At 45.7% G+C, this 19,858-nt stretch overlaps 1 protein-coding gene across 1 annotated transcript in view; it reads right to left on the reverse strand.

The window, feature by feature from the left end:
- Positions 1-18,749, reverse strand: part of Irf8 (interferon regulatory factor 8) — a 47,607-nt gene extending 28,858 nt beyond the window's left edge. The window contains exon 1 of the mRNA XM_074055523.1: positions 18,624-18,749. The gene's annotated coding sequence lies outside the window, so the exon portion shown is untranslated. The remainder of the gene's footprint in view (positions 1-18,623) is intronic.
- Between the last annotated feature and the right edge of the window lie 1,109 nt (positions 18,750-19,858).

Below are 19,858 nucleotides of genomic sequence, written 5' to 3' on the forward strand. Positions count from 1 at the left end.
TGCCATGGCTCACATCTGTGATCCCAGCTACCTGGGGGGCAAAAACCGGGAAGATCAAGGTTCAAGACCAGCTCAGGCAAAAAGTTAGTAAGACCATACCTGAAAAATAACCTTTTTTAAAAAAAAAAGTGCTGGGGGCATGGCTCAAGTGATAGAGTGCTTATCTAGCAAACACGAGACACTCAGTCAAACCCAAGTACCACAAAAGAACGGAGGAGGAGGAGAAAAAGAAGCCACCAACACCACACAGGAGCACTGGGAGTCTGATTTCACGTGCACAAAGCTCAAGAACACGCAAACCCAATCGTGTGACAGAGGTCAGAGTAGAGGTCACTCCTGGGTGGCAAGGGTGGAGTTGGTAGGAATGGACTACAAGTCACAAGAGAGCTTCCCGCCGCTGGGACGCTCTGCACCATGATCTGAGTGGTGTGGAAACAGCAAAATGCATGGGGAAACATGGGGAAACACCATCGTGCTGCACTCTTGAGGTCAGTATGACAAAAACAAGCCAAGTGAGGGCAGCTGACCAAGAGGTCAGTTCAGCCAAGTCCCTGATGTACCTTCTAAGATCCAGTGCTACAAGTGCAAGACCATGTGTGACTCACCTGGGAAAGGCAACGAGTAATTGAAAGGTGACAGTTTATCCCGGCAGATAAGAAAATTCATTCATTGCTCTACCCAGAATAAGGGACCTCAGCGTATCAGGCAGCTCGCCACATGGTACAGGAGGGGGTGTGAGCACTTGCACGCAGACATGCATGCACAGGTGGTCGCTCTTTTCCTGCAAGAGGCTGTCTTTCCATAGGAGGGTAAGCCGGGCTGACTCAAGGCTCTTGGGAACAGAAAACTCCTTTGCCCCAAAGGCATGCACTTGGCCCTGTTTACTTAGTACTAGTTTCTCTCTGACCGAATTAATTCTCTGTATTTGTTCAAGGTGGGCTTAGATGATAATTTGCTAGCTGATAATATTGCCCCAATCTCTTTCTTTACTCTAGAAAGATAATGAATAAAATCTGAGGTATGTCCCTGTTTATTTATATCCTCAAACTCACTCCTTTCAAACGCGTGGAACATGCATTCATTGCATGTTCACTTCATGCGCAAACCATCTGCTAGATATCCCATCAGAGATAGCTAAGTGTATCTCAGTCCATAAAATTTATACACTTAGACCAGTGCACAAGGCCCTGAGTTCACACCCCGGAACCACCAAAAAGAAAAAAATTAATGTAAAAGGAAAAATTAAAATTGCATGAAGCATTCAGTAATTTTTGACTGATTAGATATAAACTTTATTACTAATGGACATGCTTGAAAAAGAACAGCTCTCCCGAGTAAAAGGATTCTAACCGTAGATCAGAAATATCTACAACGTTCGGGACTACTGCCAGGAGATACTGGTTTACCAAAAATATAAATTCTGATGTATTTTTAAACTTTAACATATACAAGTAACACCAGGGCATTTCTCAAGGGCAGAGATTCCCAGGAGGGACCGCCAGGATTCCAATCCTCAGTCTACCCATTTCTGCATGGAGTTGCCTTCACAGACATGCAACAAATTTATCTCTAATGAGTAAGTGGTGCGAGCATATGAAAATAAATGTGCAATGACAATAATTTACTTCTAAAGAGAATCACAAATTCTGAGCATAGTAAGAAACTTTTTAGATGTCTTTCCCTTCATCCTTAGAGATGAGACTCATGTCTCTAACAGTCAGCATCTTCCTTACAGATTTTGTGACAAAAGATGGCAGTTGTGTGTCAATGGGCAGACTTGTCCCCGTGTCTTCTCAATCCATTTACAAGTGAACTGTGTCTTAATATCTTCCTTAAAATGAGATAAGGCACCGGTGAGGCAGGAGTTGCCTCTCCCAGGAAATGAAAAACAAAACTTCGTGTTTGATGACCTGTCAAAGACAGCTGAAGTGCCTCTGAGTCACTTGGACAGTGCACAACTTAACCCATCGTGTCACGTCCCTGCAGGTTTTGAGATTCCGTGTCCGGACCGCAACTTCATTGTCACCAGGTGGGTCTTCAGGAAATGTTTCCTGAATGGAAGCTGTCACGGTCCCATCCACCCTGGGCGGTCATTCCTTCCTCTGTGTCCCTTGCTGTGTTTCTTTCTCGGTACCCACATGGCTGGCTGTGAGGCATGGGATTACTGACCACAGAGTCCAGAGGCCAGGCAGGGTGGTGGGCAGAGGTGCTTCCCCAGGCTGAGGGATAAAGAGGAAGCCTGGGGCTCCAGACTGAATTCTAGAACTCAGCTAGGAAAACAAAGGGGAAGAACTGACTTGCTGAGCAACCTTGAGCAGAACAAGTAATGGAAACTTCAGTCTGCAATTCGCCTTCTCCCCTGCAAAATGCTTGCTTTTAAATTGTCCCACCTGGTTCTTAAACAACTCCATTGGGCGGGAAGGCAGGATTGTCCCCATTTGATGGGGAAACTGAGGCTCAGGGAGGCTGAAGCCTCTCACCCTCAAATCCAAGGCTCTCTCCACTCTTCCACATCACTCTGCTCAGGAGCAAGGCATGGAGGTGCAGCCCAGCAGAGGGGTGAGACTCACACCCCTGTTTCCTCTACTATGAAATGAAGGGTTGAAGCAGGCAGGTGGCTGGGTTTCTCGCACATCTAGACACCTACACTGATACATAACCTCTCCAGGCAGAGCTGGTCTGCAAACTGAAAATGAGCCAACCAGGAACTTGCAGGGGAGGGGCTGGGGAAAGGACACACAGGGCTGAATGTTAGTCACTTCCTTCCTGGCAGTCTTCTGCTTGTTCTGCGCTCCTCTTTCTTCCCCATCACCCACTCATGCAAATAAACGCATCAGGGCTAGTGAGCCAAGCTACAGATATGTGCACACGGCACCTGCCTCATCTCTGCTCAGGGACCCAGGTGGAGGTCAGCTCACATCTGCTTCCTGTGTGTCCACACAGAGCTTTGGACTCTATGTGACTCCAGTTCTTGGGATCCCATTTACTGCTTGGAACATATTATTTACTATATCAGTGCACAAAAGTCCGTAAGTATCTCCCACAGTTGGTCAATTTATCACAGAGTGCTTCTCAAGAGCGAGAACCTTCTCTCCCCATCCCTGCAGTTGCACCACGGTAAATCTATCCTCAGGAGCTGAGTCTACAGCACAGAAAGAGTGGACATCTCATTCATTTGTCAGGCTTTTAGAAAACACACCTGAGGGTGAGGCAAAAAAAAAGAAAGAAAACTAAACCCCAATCTCAATGAGAAATGCAGATTACAAAATCCTTAATAAAATATTACCAAGTTCAGCGTTCTGGCTTTTAAATCATGTCCAAGTTGGGTTTGTCCCCAAAATATAAGATTGTATCATCAGAAAGCCAATGGGTGTAATCCACCATGTTAACAAGTGAAATGGCTTGAACAGAAATGTCCCCCACAGGGGACTTCCACCCCACAGGGGGCTTGGTTCCCAGCTGGTGACACTATTTGGGGAGGTTCTGGAAACTTTAGGAAGTGAGGCCCCATTGGAGAAGTTGGTCACTGGGGATGTGATTTTGGAGACCGTACCTGGTCCCCAGTGTCTTCCTCACTTTCTGCTTCCTGTCCACCACGAAAAGAGGAACCACCTCTGACACACCACCACCAGGATGATGCTCTGCCCATGGGCATGGGGCCAGGCAACCATTGCTGAGTTTCAAAGTTATGAATCAAAATACATCTTTCCTCCTTTTAAGTTGCTCCTGTCAGGTATTTGGTCACAGTGACAATAAAAGTAACTCAACAGGTTAAAGGAGAAAATTTATACCATCACCTCAACTCCTTAAGGTATTTAAATGCACCTAACAAAACCCTGCATCCGTGTGTGTGTGTGTGTGTGTGTGTGTGTGTGTGTGTGTGTGTGTGTGTAGTTTGTAATGTATGTGGAAAAACCTAGTAAAAGGCTTGCTGGTATTTATAGGCAAAGTACAGAATGTTACTGCAGGTCACAAAGGAAACCTGACTGCACAAGTCTATACCATGTTCCTGGACAGACATACAATACCGTGAAGAAGAGACAAGACAGCCTTAAAGAATGGTGTGGAAGATTTCCCCTGCCAGGCATCCAGTCTCATTATAAATCTTTTGGAACAAAGTGAGTGTGATAATAGCACAGCTTAGAAGCTTAAAATAATGGAACAAGCTGATCAGCTCAAAAACTGCTCCCCTGTGTAAGTGAAGACTTGTCTGATAGAGAAAGCATTAGAAACCAAGAGAGAGAGCCGGGTGACTCAGGCCTGTAATCCCAGCTACTTGGAAGGCAGAGGTCGGGAGAATTGAGGTTAAGGGCAACCCAGGCAAAATAGTTAGCAATACCCCATCTCAACAAACAGGTGGTAAACACCTGTGATCTCAACTATGACTGAAGCTGCAGGTAGAAGATGACGGGCTGAGGTCACCTCAGGGCAAAAATGCGAGACCCTATCTGAAAAACAGTTTAAAGCAAACATGGCTGGCAGTGTGGCTCAAGTGGTAAAGCATCCGCCTAGAAAGCACTGAGTTCAAACCCCAGTATGGTCATGAAAACAAAGAAAAAAGAAAGAAAGAACTCACCAGAGGGAAGGTGAGCTGGTTAATAAATCACTGACTAGCCACATGGAGAATTTAAGAATTAGTTCCACATTGCACACCACACACACATACACACACAAGTCATATAGACTAGAGGTGTAATTATAATAGGCAACACATTTAAATCCTTAGAAAAAATATGGAAAAGTAACTTTACAATGTCAAAGTAGGAATTGCTTTCTAAGACAAAAAAAGCTTAAGCCATAAAGGAAATCACTGATACCTTTACAACTTCTATGCTATAAAAGAGAAAGGTGAGCAAGCCCACAGACTAGATGCCATTTACAACAAGCATGCAGACACACCCTGATCTAGAAAGTATAAAGGATTCCTAAACTCGCTAAAAACAAAAAATCAACAATGACTAAAGGGAAAACGACACAAAGGATATAAATAAAACAAAAAGTTACCATCGGACTTAGCAATTCCATCCTGGGTTATAGCCAAGAGAAATAAAAATTCCTGTCCACAAACAATTTTTTTTACAAAATGTTCATAGCAACTTTATTCATAATAGCCAAAAGGTAGTGACAACCCAAAGACCACCAGTTAATGGGTGGTTAAACAAAATGTGATGAAGCCATAAAAAAAGAGTTCAGTACAGACACATGTAGCTCGAGGATGAATTTCGATGACATTGTGACACAGGGAAGCAACCAGTCACAGAGAACCATGGAGTGTATGAGTCCATTCATATGAAATGTCCAAACTAGGCAAATCTACAGACAATAGGTGAGTGACTAACCAGTGCCAGTAAGATTGGAGGAACACAGGAAGGGATGTTAATCTAGCTGGAATTTCTTCTTGAAATGAGGAAATATTACAGCTGATTGTGTTGGAGGCTGGGCCTGGAATTCCAGCCACTGGAGCTGTAAGTAGGAGAATCACAGTCCAAGGCCAGCCTCAGACAAAAACACGAGTCCCTATCTGAAAAATAACTAAAGTAAACAGGGTTGGAACAGTGGCTCAAGTGATAAAGTGCCTGCCTAGCAAGTGCAAGGCCCTGAGTTCAAACCCCAGTGCCACCAAAAGAAAAAAAAAAAAAATCAATGTGTGTTGGCTTGCACGATTCCCTGAATATACTAAAAGACGTTGAGTCGTACACTTTGAATACATGTGGTACGTGAATATCTCAGTAAAGCTGTCCTTAAATGTTGTATCTAAGTAGATAATTCATAGGAGAATAAAATGCAAAAAGCCAACTAGCACACGGGCTGAGACTCCCCTACAGTAGTAACCAGGAAAACGAAAGTCAAAACAACAAAGCAGAACTTCGTATGTGCCTGTCAGCAAAACTCTGGCAATACCATGTCTGAGACATAGAGAAAGGGAGGCCATCAAACGTACGGTGGGATGCAGCTGACAAACTCAAGAAACTCAACAGTGCTCGGGGACGCCCACCCGCCCTCTCTAAGTTCAGAATTCCACTTCAAAGTCAAGACCACAAGAAACTCAGATGGAAAACTACAGGCTCAGGAAGCATCAGTCCTGGCCACAGGCACAAACAGGTAGGAAAAAAGAGACAGACGCAGGTGGTAAGAGGAGGCCACTCGTTCACACAGAAGAGCCACAGGGACGTGGAAACCCTGCCCCTGGCAAACCCAGGTCAAGGAAGGAGTTCTACACCAAGACTCACTTTTGAACGTATCTTCAACGTGCACACGGGAGCATGCCAGATGGATGGGCGCTTCGAAGAAGCTACAGCCTCCTAACAGGGGAGGTACGACAAGTGTGCAAGCCCCTGTAATTCAAGGCTAGATAGCCTTGTGGTGGAGAGGATCCAGACCAGGCCAGTGCTTGGGAATTTGGGGGGAGACAGTGGCTCACACGTGCAGCACACATCAGTGGAGGTCTGTGAGGCTCTTTCCCTGAAATGGGCAACCAGAGGGAGTTTTAACAGCCCTGCTGACCAGCAGGCTGAGTCCCAGTCCCAACAGAAACTCACAGCTGCCCAGCAGGGATTGGAGGTGGGACAAAACCCTTGACTTTGTAGGGCTCCCCGCTGTCTGGCTTCACCCCTGCTGGGACTGTCAGTGGAGTCTGGGGAAGGCAGCATGTGAACCAGGCCTTACACAGTGAGCAAGGCCTTCCACAAGCAGAGGAAGGAAAGCCCCCCACTACAGGAAAACCAGGTCTTCTGGTGGCAAGAGGCCTGGTTTTGTTCCTCCAGCACTCCAGGGCCCAGCATGCCCAGAAGGCACATGTGCTCTTGGACACAATGAGCGCACAGGGACAGCTGTAATCACAGTGGACCAGTATCCGAATGGCCTGCAGGAGAGGAAGGAGCTACATGGAATAGCAGCCAGGTGCAGGGCAGGCTGGCACCCAGGCTCCTGTCCTGGGTGGAAACAAAAGGAGGTGTCCCTTAGGATCTTCAGGGGGCAGAGCACATGGTAGATGTTCCCTATTTCAAGAGGGGACACAGGGAACATCACAGAATAGGGAGCCTCCTTGCGTGTCTCCTTCTCATGCATCAATAGGACAAAAGAACGTGTTGTGTCATTCAGAAAAGTTTCCATGGGTGGTTGGTCTTCCCAACCATGAACCTGGGGGTTTCCAAAGAGACAGGCTCTGCCCTGTCTCGTGGCTTCCTCCAGCCGTCAGGCTGGGCAGAGTTTTGTCCATCTTCTTATCCCTCACGTAAACCTCTCTGAAATGGAACTACATATGCAGAAGACACTCACTTCTCATACCCTCGATTTGATGTGGTTTTAGCACTGCACACCACAGGGAATCATGGAAACGCCTGCCTTCCAGCCAAGCATTCAGTCACTTGGGTCATCCTTGAGACTACACTGAAGTCTGCTGATTGGTGGACTACAGATGAATGAATTTCCAGGCTCTGTGAATTCTCAATCAAAAGACACAAGGGGAAGCAAACACGAGGTGTCAGTAGCTACTGGGACGGAAGGCAGGCCCAGTATCCTGGTCAATTGTAGTGATGGTGCTGTTTCAGAAAAGTGACAACTGAACGTTGATCTGAAATCAGCAAATTCTGCTTTCCATGTCTCCCAGGCTACTGACCAACACGGTCTTCACCCAAGACTTCCCACTTCTCTATTTTGGTTTTAACCTAAGGAAATTTAAAAATTATGTCATCCAAAGACACTTAGGTCGCCTGTTCCCTTGCTATGAAATTGCCATCAACAAGAGACAAAGAAGGAAAAAGAAAAAAAGCCCCTCTGGGGCAGAACTGGTGGCCAGGCAGCTTTGAGGAGGCGACACTGAGGCTGAGACCAGGAGAGCAAGGAAGTCGGCCTGTAAGCTGAAGGGACAGCTGCTGGCCGCATGAGTCATGTGGGTGAAAGTGGTTTGAAGGCTGCAAAGCCCCTGGTCTGCTCTGACCCAGCGGTGGCTTCCAGCGTCTCAGGAGAAGTGGCAGGGGTGGGGGCAGGGGTGTTGGACTTGAAACTAGACCACAGAAACTCCACACCAAGCTGCAAGGCATGATCAGCACCATAGGGTCTCCTCCTGCCCAAGGAGCATCCCGGAAGGGTCATGGCGTCCCACACACCTGGGAGAGGTGGCAGATCAGCCCTGTTCCAAGGTCTGCTGATAAGTCATTTCTGAGAGTCCAAAATGCATTTGTCAGTCCTTGCCGTAGCTTAATCTTGGTCAAAGGCCATTTAGAGTGGGAAAAATACACAATATCATTTTCAATTCCCAGTGCACACGCCTCGCCATGGTGAGGGGTCAGGTGCGCAAGCGAGTCACAGCAGCAGAAATTAAGAAAAAGCACATTTTTGCAACAATGATCAAGAACCCTCTAGCAAAGGTGCAGGTGGTCTTGGAAATTCCTGACCTTTGTTTTTTGAATTCTTCAGTGGGATGAATGGTAATTCCTACCCCCCCCCCGCCAAAAAAAAAGAGACGTCCAGTCCTAGAATTTGTACCTGTGGTGTAATTAAGGATCTTGAAATGAGCCCAAAATCCCACGACTGGTGTCGCAATGGGAAGAGAGAACACAGACACACAAAGCACAGCGTGTGAAGACAAGGCAGAGACTGAGCAACGTGCCCCCAGGTCAAGCAGCCACGGGTCAGCATTAGCCACCAGAAGCAGGAGAGACAGAGAACGGAGGCCCTGTGGACACTGTGACTTCAGACCATCTGGCCCCCAGAACTGGAGAACTAGTGTAAGCCGACTAGTTTGTGGTTGGTTGTTACAGCAGCCACAGGAAACTCATACGCACTCACTGGCAAAGTGGAGAGGCCTAGTGGACCCCTTGTCAAGGATAGTAGCTGTAGAACATATGGAACAAAACACAGAGGACAAGAAAAGAACAAAATCAGATTGAAATTCACTTGTCTCCATGGATCCTTTGGGGCCCCAGTGTGGAATGAGAAGCTTCTAAGACTCCATGAACTCTTGGAGTTCTACCCTATCTGTTAATGGAGGATACCCCCAAACCCTGTTAATTTATCAATTTCCATGAACCAGAGTTCACTGTGAGTAGTCACTGATCAGGGGAGTGGCATTTGTGACACCACGGGCCTGGGACTTCTTCCCTGGGTATACAGACTATAATGCAATTCCCAGCTCTGGTGCCAAGTGACCAACAAAGCCAATTAGTATTGAACACAAACGCCCAAACAAGACTTAATGGGGGCCAAGGAATACAAAACACTTCTGATACACATCTCCTATTAAGTCGCTGCAAGTGGGGTCAGGGACAGGCCACTCAAGGGGCCAGGGGGTCCCCAGACACAGGCTCTGTTCCAATTCTAGATGGGCCCTGAGTGAGTCTGCACTGCCTGCTGTGAGTCTGTGCTCCCCTGCCCCGTCACAGATCCTATCTCTATGTCACCTACAGTAAAACACCCGACATAAATGACTTAAAAGGAGGAAAGATTTATTTGGGCTCACAGTTCCAAAGGTCTCAGTTCATGGTCTCTTGGCTTTGTTGTTTCTGGGTTGTATGCAGCAGAATATCAACGGGGAGATCCCCACCTCATGGCCACCAGGAAAAAGAGATAGGAAGGACCCTGGGCAAAATACCTTACAAGGATGCATCCCTATGACTCTCTTCCTCCATCTAGTTCTACTTCCTGAACTTTCTACCACCTTCCACTATCCCATAAAGCTATAAATGGATTAATCCATTGATGAGGTAGGAGCCTTATGATCCAGTCACTTCCCAAAGGCACCACTGCTGAACACTGCTGCATTGGGAACCAAACCTTCAACACATGAGCCAAGTCCCATGTCTACACCCAGTGGAGAAACTGAACCCCAGCTGACCTTGACCAAACACTCAGGAAGACACTGAGTGCAATCAAATTCTCAGAAGCAGTTGTCAGACCCAGCTGAGGGGGGGGGTCTGCCTTCAGAGGCTTCCCCAGCCCTCCACTTTCCCATCCCCACTCCAGAGAGCCATGACTTCCCACTGCCCGTGACTGTCACCGTGCATCCAGACCAAGTGAGCAGGAGAGCCTGACAGGGAGCGAGTCTCATCCTCCCACCAACTTCTACTTGTAAGGAGGTGGATGAAACCCTAAAGTGGCCCCAAGATTTCTAACCTCATCCCCAGACTGTGGAGGTGACAGACACCACCACCCATGGCATTAAGTTACATGACAGAAGATCTTACAGAGTCCAAAGGGGATTGACTTATCTGGGTGAGTCTCATCTAATTTCACAAACCATTAAAAGCCATTTTCTCCAGCTGTATCAGAGAAGGGACATCAGAGAGGCGAAGTGTGAGGCCAACACATACATGGAAAGCCTGAGAAGGAATGCAGGTGGCCTCAGAGGCAAATGCTGGTCCCCAGATGACACCCAGCAGGAAATGTTGAACCTGTGTCAACCCCTCAAGGCTCTGCCCTCTGCCACCAGCCCCAGTGAGCTTGCAAACAGCCCAGCCATGCATTGGTTTGGGCCTGTGAGCCCAGCTGAGTCTGCGAGGATCCTTGAGATGACAGACGGGTGCTGTTTCAAGCCTGAGTTTGTAGGAACTTGTTTTGTGGTAACAGGAATGTCACACAAGTAACATTCCATTGGGGTGTGTTAGTCACTCACTCAGCTACCTGGAGTTCACATGACACCAGTCACCTCAGGGAGCACTCCTTCCCTGGGCTCCAGCTCTTCCTACTCCATCCAATATGGCAGCCACCAGCCACATGGGGCCCAGAGCATGACTGAGAGGAGATGTCAGTTACAGTAACCAGATTACGGTAGTCTCATATTGAGACTAAGTATGATGACAAAGACTGCAAAATAGCTTGGTTATAAGTCATACTGCTCCTATCATAGATCTATTGCATTAAATGAAATATGTTACTTAAAATTAATTTCACCTGTTTCTTTTCCCGTGTTTAATGCACCTTGTAGGGACTATAAAATGGTGCCCAGGGCTCACACTGACTCTCTGCTCCGGGGCTGATTAACTCACTAATCCTCAAGGCAACCCTGCAGGGTGGCACTGCCCTATGCTGAAGATGAGAAAACAGAGAGGTGCAGAGCCTGGTAGGTGGTTCAAGGTCACCTGGTGCATGAGTGGTAGAGCTGATACAGAGCCCAGCACCAGCTCTCTTGCCGGCCAGCCATTCCCTCCCCAGCAACCGCAGCGCGCCTTGCCCACAGAGACCCCCCTCTGTCCCTCCATGCTTCAAACGAGTGAGACACAACTCCAGGCAACGGGGCAAAGTACTCTGGAACAGAAGGAGACCCTCATTACCCTGCCTGGACCTGCCTGACAGGGGCAGGAAACTTAATCTTTCCAGGGAGCAACAGCCATCGGGGGAGACAGTGGGACTCTCCATCTCCTTCCTGAGATAGTAAGATGCTTCTCCGAATAGCAAGGCAATGTTAGAAGAGAATAAAGGCCATGTGCCAGACACGTTGGTTCACATCTGAAATTCACATCTGTAAAACCAGAGGCAGAGACTGGGGGAATTAAGGATTGAAGCCAGCTGGAAGGGGCAGTGAGGGAGTAACAAGACTTCATCTCAGCACACAAGCCAGGCATGGTGGTGTGCATCTGTAATCCCGGCTTTGCAGGAGGCATAGGTCAAGGATTGCCATCCAAAGCTGGTCCCAGGCAAAAACATGAGATCCTATCTGAAAACCAACTACAATAAGAAAGGGATGTTTGCGTGGCTCAAGTAGTAAAGTGCCTGCCTAGCAAGCATAAGGACTTGAGTTCAAATCCCATACTACAAAAAAGGGAAAAGAAAGGTTATGACTGAGTTTTTAAATCCTCTGTTTAATTCCCAATCATGTGAATTACTAATATATATATATATTTTTTTGGCAGCACTGGGGTTTGAACTTAGGGCCTCACGCTTGCTGGGCAGGCACTCTTACCACTTGGGCCACTCCACCAGCGTGAATTACTAATAAAGAACTAAAAATATTCTGGTTTTCTTTATCTAAATTTACTGAACATCCTTCCAAATTCCCACAAAACCCCAGTGAAGTCTGCCCTTCAAGAGCACAGGATGGGCCTTCATCCCAGAACAGAAAGGGAACAGCACTGTCCCCCAGTCAGGGTGCAGAAAAACAGCCAGGTGATGGTCCCTCGCCTGCCCTTGAAGGATTCAGGAGCCTTGGGACATTCTGAATGCTGGAGACACTGGGGGACACTCATGACTGCTGGGAAGGTGGTGAGTTGTGAGTTGAGTCCCTTGTGGCTACTGTTTCACTCTGTCCCCTAATCCCAAAACACTTGGATTTCACTATTTCAATTGACATTTACTGCAGACTCCTGCTTAGAAAACTCCCAGTCATTTACAATTCAATGCGTTTACTGTGTCAAATTCTGCCCCTAAAAAGCTGTTATTTGCCAGGTGATTGTCAGGGATGTGATGCTCGACCAAGCACACCTCTCCCAGAAGACACTGGGCCAGGCACTCTGTGTTTGCTTCTAACAATAACAGGTGACGCCCCTCTCTACTTCTCAAAACTCTTGCTCTGAAGACGCTGAGCTCATGGACATGAGTGACAGCTCCAGCAGGAACTTGGCTCCTTCCTGCTCATCCCAGGATGGGTCAGTGTGACCCTGGAGATGTGCTTCCCTTGAGTCACACGACCAAGGGTGACTGTGGGTCAGAGAAAGACAGCAAAGATGTGCATGGGGGGTGTTGTGCAGTGTGCAGTAAGCCAGGCACAGAAGATCAAAAACCATGGGCAAATGCAGAGACAGGAGAGCCGTGGTTGCAGGGCTGGCTGGGGGGGGAGGGGGGGGAGACAGGTTTTTATTGAATTATTATTGAATTATTGGGAAGGTGAAATACTTCTGCAGGGGGTGGTGGTGGTGGTTGCACAGCAGGGCGAGTGTAATGCCGCAGAACTAAAAATGGGTAAAATCATATTTTACAATAAAAAATTTAAGACATGTCAGCCACCGGAGAAGTAGATTCTCTGCACTGTCTGATTGATAAGTATTGATCTTGTGGAAATGAAGCGGCCAGTTCTGAAATGCTGACTCAGCAGCCGCCCAAGGGACCCGGGCTGGAAAATGCAACCGTATTTCTTGGAATTGGTGAAGACAGATATTAACACGTTTGGGTGAAATATTTCCTCTCTGTCGGAGACTTAAGGTAGAGCGTCTGTGTAAAAGCCTTGGGGAACTGAGAGAGAAGACGAAGACCCGCTTCCATGGAATTCTATAAGCTGCGCGTTCTCCTGGGAGCTCTCTGTGACTCGCTTTAGGGTTCTCACTAGCATTACTGATTTTACTTTTTGTAAAGGTAAAGATCTGGAGATGTGACTCAAGTGATAGAATGCCTGCTTTGAAGGGGGAAGCCCTGAGTTCAAATCCCAGTCCCACCAAAAAAAAAAAATGAGAGCGAGAGAAAGACTATTGTAGGGAATTTCCCCAATGTATAAATATGCATGGAAACAGAAACAAAACTTCCTGGAGATTCAACATCCAACATAACCTCTGACGACATGTTCCCCAGCCCCTGCTCTCCTAACAGATGTGCACAGGTAAATCAGAATAACAGTGGAGAGAGAGAAAAGATGAGAGAGAGAGAGAGAGAGGAGAGAATGGAGAAACAGATAAAATTTACATAAACGAAATCAAATCGTGTTGCTCGATTGTAACTTGGCAAGACGCTGGAGATTGTTTGTACGCGCTGTAAACCTCGTCCTCCTCAAAGTGAACCGACATCCCTAGCATCTGACATGTTTCCCTGCAGTAAGCAACATCATCGTGATCCCCTTACCATGTAACTCCTTATCCTTACTCCCAGGGCCCTCCTAAACTTCTAGCTCTAGGATGGCTGAGTCAAAGAATCCACACTTGAACTTTTCGGACACTGCTGTGCTCGAATGTCTGTGCTCCTCCAAGGCTCACGTAGTGGATGCTAGCCCCCAAGGTGAGGGTGTTCAGAGGTGAGGCCTTCGTTTCGGGAGGTGATTAGGCCATGAAGGCCCCACCTTATAATTGGGATCTGTGCCCTTAAAAAGAGGCCTAAGGGAGCTTTACTGCTCTTTCTGCCATGTGAGGACACAGAAGGTGCCATCCACAAGACACCAAACCGCTGGCACCTTGAACCTGGACTCCCTAACCTCCAGAATTGTGTGTGAGCAGTAATTTCTGTCATTACTAAATTACACAGATGCAGGTATTTTGTTACAGCAGCCCAAATGGACTGAGCCATGTTTCCAAGTTGCCTTCCAGAAAGATGGTGTAAGGTTTGCACTCCTGCCAACAGGGCACGAGACAAGAGGCCCCCACTACTCTGCCCTGGCATGGACACAGGGCACATGGCTCTGGCTCAGTCTTCACCAACCTGGACATCTCGCCGTGACTACTTGCGTTTTCCTGAAAGAACGAGGTTGGACATTTTTTCACACACCTAAATTACAGACCGTGTGATTTCTTTATTTAAGTTCCCTTTTAATGGCCTTCGATCACTATTAGAGTAACTTTAAATTTGTTCCTGGTGGTTTGGTGTCACTGAACAGAGCTAGACCTTGGCTTCTGCCCTCTGCTGTTTCATGGCAGGCTCATACAAGGCTCGTCCACTCCAGATTGTGAATCACTCACCCGAATGTCCCTCCCACAATTCTGTGTTTGTGTGCTACACGAGAACGTTCCACGTCCTCCTGGCCTGTGCTGTTACGATAAATAGGACATGGCCCCACTCTTCATCCGACACAGAAAAGGCCGTGGCTCCCACTCACCCAGTGCTTCCTCTGGCTCTTCTCATCGACACAGCTTTCTTTCCCCTTGCTCTTGTTGCCTACCCCTCCCCACAGCCAGCATGATTTAGATGCTGTGGCTTTAGACGCTGTTCCTGAGGCTGCAGTTCCAGCTAGGATGGAGGAAGCCCCCTCCAGCCTCCCTTGCCCATTGGCTGCACCCAGAACCCTGGATGGACCCATGAAGCAGCAATGTGAGGACTCTGAAAAGCCAATAATAGCAGATGGATTGGAGGAGAAAATTAAATAGCTAAGAACAGGCTGGGCATGGTGCTGTACACCTGTAATTCCAGCTATGCAGGAGGCATAGGTAAGACTGGCCCCAGAAGAAAAGACAAGACCCTATCTGAAAAATAACTTTAAAAAGTAAAAAAGGTCTGGGTTATGACTCAAGTAGTAGAGCACCTGCTTAGCAAACACTGAGTTCAAGCCCCAGTACCTGCCAAAAATAAATAAACAGCTAAGAACAACTGTTAGGATAATGAACTTACTAGGATTTTTCCCTCCCAAATTTCCAGATGTATCTACGGGGAAGCCTGAACCCTGGAACCAGAAGAAGCCCCAAGAGAAAGTTAGACCAGAGGACAGGAAAGGGGGATCCCAAGGGACAGAGCAACAGAGAAAGTCCCCTTTCTTCTTGTTCCTTATCACTCTCCTGGCCCTGACCCCAAAGCAAAGCCTAGGGTAGATCGATCTGTGCTCTGGAGATTGTACTCCTGGCAGCAGGCGATAGCAGAAAACTAACCCTCAGAGAAAAGCCCTTCTTTCAAGCAGAAGAACTAGGACAAGGACCCTGAGGGACCGGAGACTATGGGCGATCCTATTCTTTCCCTCTGTCTCTTTTCTTCTGCTTTGTCCCAAGCAAGACCTATTTGCAAGAACTGTGAACCAGCGTAGGAAGGCTAACCCCTTCTTTTAAAGTCAGAACACTTGAGAAAGATGTGCTCAGGGGAGGAGGGAGCTAGAGTACGGTATCCCTAACATTTCAGGGTGAAATATAGGCTCACCCTGAGGGGCACGTGAGTAAAATTGACCTACAGACACAGAGGCATAGCCAAAAAGGTGCAAGACATCACTAATCATCAGGAAAATGCAAATCAAAGTCAGAAAAAGATACAGCCTTGCGCCTGCTGGCACAGCTATAAGGAAGAACTAAGAAAGCAAATATCAGGGGGATGTGGAAAAGTGAGAGCCCTGGCCTACCATTGGTGGGAGTGGAAACCAGCTCAGCATGATGGAAAACAAATGGAAGTCTCTCAAAAATTAAAAATAAAACTATTATAGGACCTGGCAGTTCCACTTCTGGGTGTTTGTCCAAAAGGGGTAGAAATCAAGATTTAGAAAAGATGTTTATACTCCCACACTCATTGCAGCAACATTCACAATAGTCAGGATATGGAAACAACCTGAATGTCTAGCAACAGATGAGCAGACAAAGAAAATGTGGTACACAGAAGTGATAGAGTAGTAGTCAGCCTTAAAGCAGAAGGGAATCCTGCCACATGAGAATGTGGATAGACCTGAAGGACATTACGCTAAGTGACTGAGCCTTGCACAGAAGGATGAGTGCTAAGTGATCACAATTATCTGATTAATCTAAAGCAGTCAAAGCCATAAATGCAGAGCACAGGACGGTGGTTGGAAGGGCTGGGGACTGAAAAGGGGACATGGTGGTCAGAGGGTGCAAAGGTTCAGTTTTGAGGGCTGAGTAAGTTCTGGAGATCTGATGTGCCATGTGGACTACTTAACGCTGGGCAGTGACAGTTGATCTTAAATCTTCTCACACCATCTGAGCTGATGGGTATGGTAATTTGCTTGATGGTGGTAACCTTTTCACAATGCATATGTATTTCAAAACACCACAGCGTACACCATAAATATACACAATTGTCATCTGCCAGGTACACCTCAGCAAAGCTGATAGGATGGGAGAAGAGCAAATACTTTAAAATAACACAAACAGGTGCGCCGTCAAAAGCTATGTTAATACCATAAAATACAATGACCTTTAGTCACACTGAAACACGGAATATTAAAGGAAATAATCAAGTAATTCCAAAGAAGATAGGAAAGAATAAATAGACACAGAAAAGCACAAAAAACTAATAACAAACCAAGTTATTAAAAGTACATAGTCGAGTACACAGAGATTATCAGACTGTGTTCTTAAAATGCCCAACTGTACACTCTCCATAAGAAACTCACTTCAAATATAATCATATAAATAGGTTAAGTTTAAAGGGTGGAGGACTGGGTGTGGCTCAAGTGTCAGAGTGCCTGCCTGGCAAGAGGGAGACCCTGAGCTCAACGTCCAGGACCACCAAAAAAAAAATTAAGAAATAAAAATTTTAAAAAACTTTCTTTAAAGTTTTTTTTTTATAAAAAAGGATGGAGAAAGATATATCATGAAACAATAATTAAAAGAAAGCTGCTTATAAAGTTAAACATGGACCATCATTTGACTCAAATTCCACTTATAGAATTTCATACCCAACATGCATCCACACACACAATTTTGGTGATCGATAAATGAAATATGGTATACCCATATGGTAAAATGTAACTCAGCCATAAAAAGCAATGAAGTGTTTTCTCATGCTATAAACTGAATGCCCCTTGAATGCACGATGCTCAGTGACAGAAGCCAGGAACCAAATAATATAATCTCCTTTATATAAATTGTGAGACTTCCTCTAATAACAGGCAAATTCAGAGAGTCAGAAAGTACTTGTGGACCCTGAGTGCTTGAAGAGGGTGGGTAGGGGAGAGTGGAGGCTGGTTGTTGATGGGTACACAGCTTCTTTGGGGACACAAAACTGCTCCAGAATTAATTGGGCTGATGTTTTCATGCTCTATGAACATACTAAGAAAACGCTGAATTGAACACTTTAAATGGGTATGGTATGTGAATTACATCTCAATAAAGCTGGTTCTTTTAAAAGACGACTAGAGGACTACACTAATCTCCGACCAAGTAGGCTTCACAACAAAGAAAATTAGCAAAGATAAAGCAGACAAAATATAATGAAATGAGGTAAATTCATCAAGGAGATATAGCAATCATGAATTTACATGCACCTAACACAGGGCTTCAAAATTCATAAGAAATAAGCAACAGAAATTTAAAAAGTAACTGGGCACAGTGGCTCGCAACTATAATCCCATCTACTCAGGAGGTAAAGATCAGGAGGATGGCAGTTCAAGGCCAGCCTAGGCAAAAATTAGTGAGAGCCCATCTCAACCGGTAAGCCAAGTGTGGTGGTGTGCACCTGTGGTCCCAGCTATGCAGGAGGCATAAGGAGGACTGCAGTTCAGACCAACCCAGAGCAGAAACAATAGTCTCTATCGGAAAAATGACTAAAAAAAAAAAAAAAGTGGGTGGGAACTGTACCACCAAAAAACTAGGCAAATTCTAAAATTAAACTTGAGGACTTCAACACTCCTCACTCTATAACTAATAAAACAATTTTTTTAAAAAAACAAACAAAAAAATCAGAAATGTAGAGGACCTGAACAACGCTAGCAACTTGACCCAATTAACTTTTGCGGACCTTCCATCCAATGAGAGCTGAAAAGTTTCTTTTCAAATTCACATAGACTTTCACCAAAGCAGATCATTTCCAGAGTTACATAACAAACCTTAACAATAAATGAAATCCTACAATGTCCTCTAATCAAAATGCAATTAAACTAGAAATGAGTGACAAAGTGTTATCTAGAAAATCCCCCCAAATATTTGGGAATTAAACAACAGGCTTCTAAATAACCCCTGGGTCAAAAAGCAAGTCACAAGGGAAATTATAAAACATTCTGAATAGAGTGAAAATGAAAATACAACTTATCAACATTTATGGAACACAAGTAAAACAGTACTTACCAGGGAGCTGATGGCATTAAACGCTTGTGAAGGAAAATGTCATTTCAAATAAGTGATCGAAGCGTCCACCTTTAGGAACTAGAAAAACACGCAAACTAAACCCAAAACAAGCAAAAGGAAAGGAGGATGGAACGGGTAAGAATGGAATTCAAAACAAAAGAGCAATAGATAAAGTCAATGTCACTAAAACTGGTTCTTTAAAAATATCAAGAAAATTGACAAACATCTAGCCACACGGAGGAAAAAAGAGAAAGGGCACAAGAAAAAGAAAAAGAGAAAGGTGGAGGGATAAAGGAGAATGGTGGAGGAAGAGGTGAATTCAAGTACCATATATTTGATATATTGTAAAACTTTTGTAAATGCCATAATGCATCTCTACTCAGCACAATAAAAAAAAAGTTTAAAAGTTATAGGGTTTTTAAATTAAAGCAATTTTTAAAGTTTCAAATAAAAAAATTTAAAAACAGAAAGGACAGAAATTACTGAAATAAGGGCTATCATACAGATCCCAGAGAAGGCAAAAGGATAACTAAGTAATATTAAGCAATTCTGTGATAAACTGGACAACTTAGATAAAAATTGGCCAATTCTTTCAAGGCACAGACCACCAAAACTCAAGAAGAAGTAGATGCCCCCAAATAGCCTTGTGTCTATTAAAGGAGTCAAGTTTATGATTTAAAATCTCCCAAGAATCTCCAGGCCCAGATGGTTTTGCTGGAAAACTCTACCAAACATTTTATCAATGAATAATAGGAATTCTACATAGTTTCTTCCAGAAATTAAGGGAGGAGGGAACATTTCCTAGGTCATTCTATGCAGCCAGCATCACGGTAGAGAGGCGAGGACAAGGAGAGCTTCTCACCTCATGGCAGCGGGAAGCACAGAGAAGGAGAAGGAGCTGGGAACAATATGCTCCCTTCAAAGGCTGTCCCCAGACACTCCCTCTCTCCAACTGGCTCCGCCTCCTAACAACCCAGTCAGCTACAAACCCATCAATGGGTCAACCCATTGGTGAGGTTAGCACCCTCGTGATCTAGTCACCTCTTGATAACACCACCAGCTGGGGACCACGCCTTCAACATATGAGCTTTTCAGGGATGCTTCATATCCAAATGACAACACTCATGACCGTGGACACAAAAGTCCTCATCAAAATGTCAGCAAGTTCAAGCTAGGAGCAGAGTCAGACATCGTTGTCAGGTGGAGTTCACCTCTGGAAGGAAAGTCGGTGAGAA

The sequence above is a fragment of the Castor canadensis genome, chromosome 15 (genome assembly GCF_047511655.1).
Source record: "Castor canadensis chromosome 15, mCasCan1.hap1v2, whole genome shotgun sequence".
Lineage (NCBI taxonomy): Eukaryota > Metazoa > Chordata > Mammalia > Rodentia > Castoridae > Castor > Castor canadensis.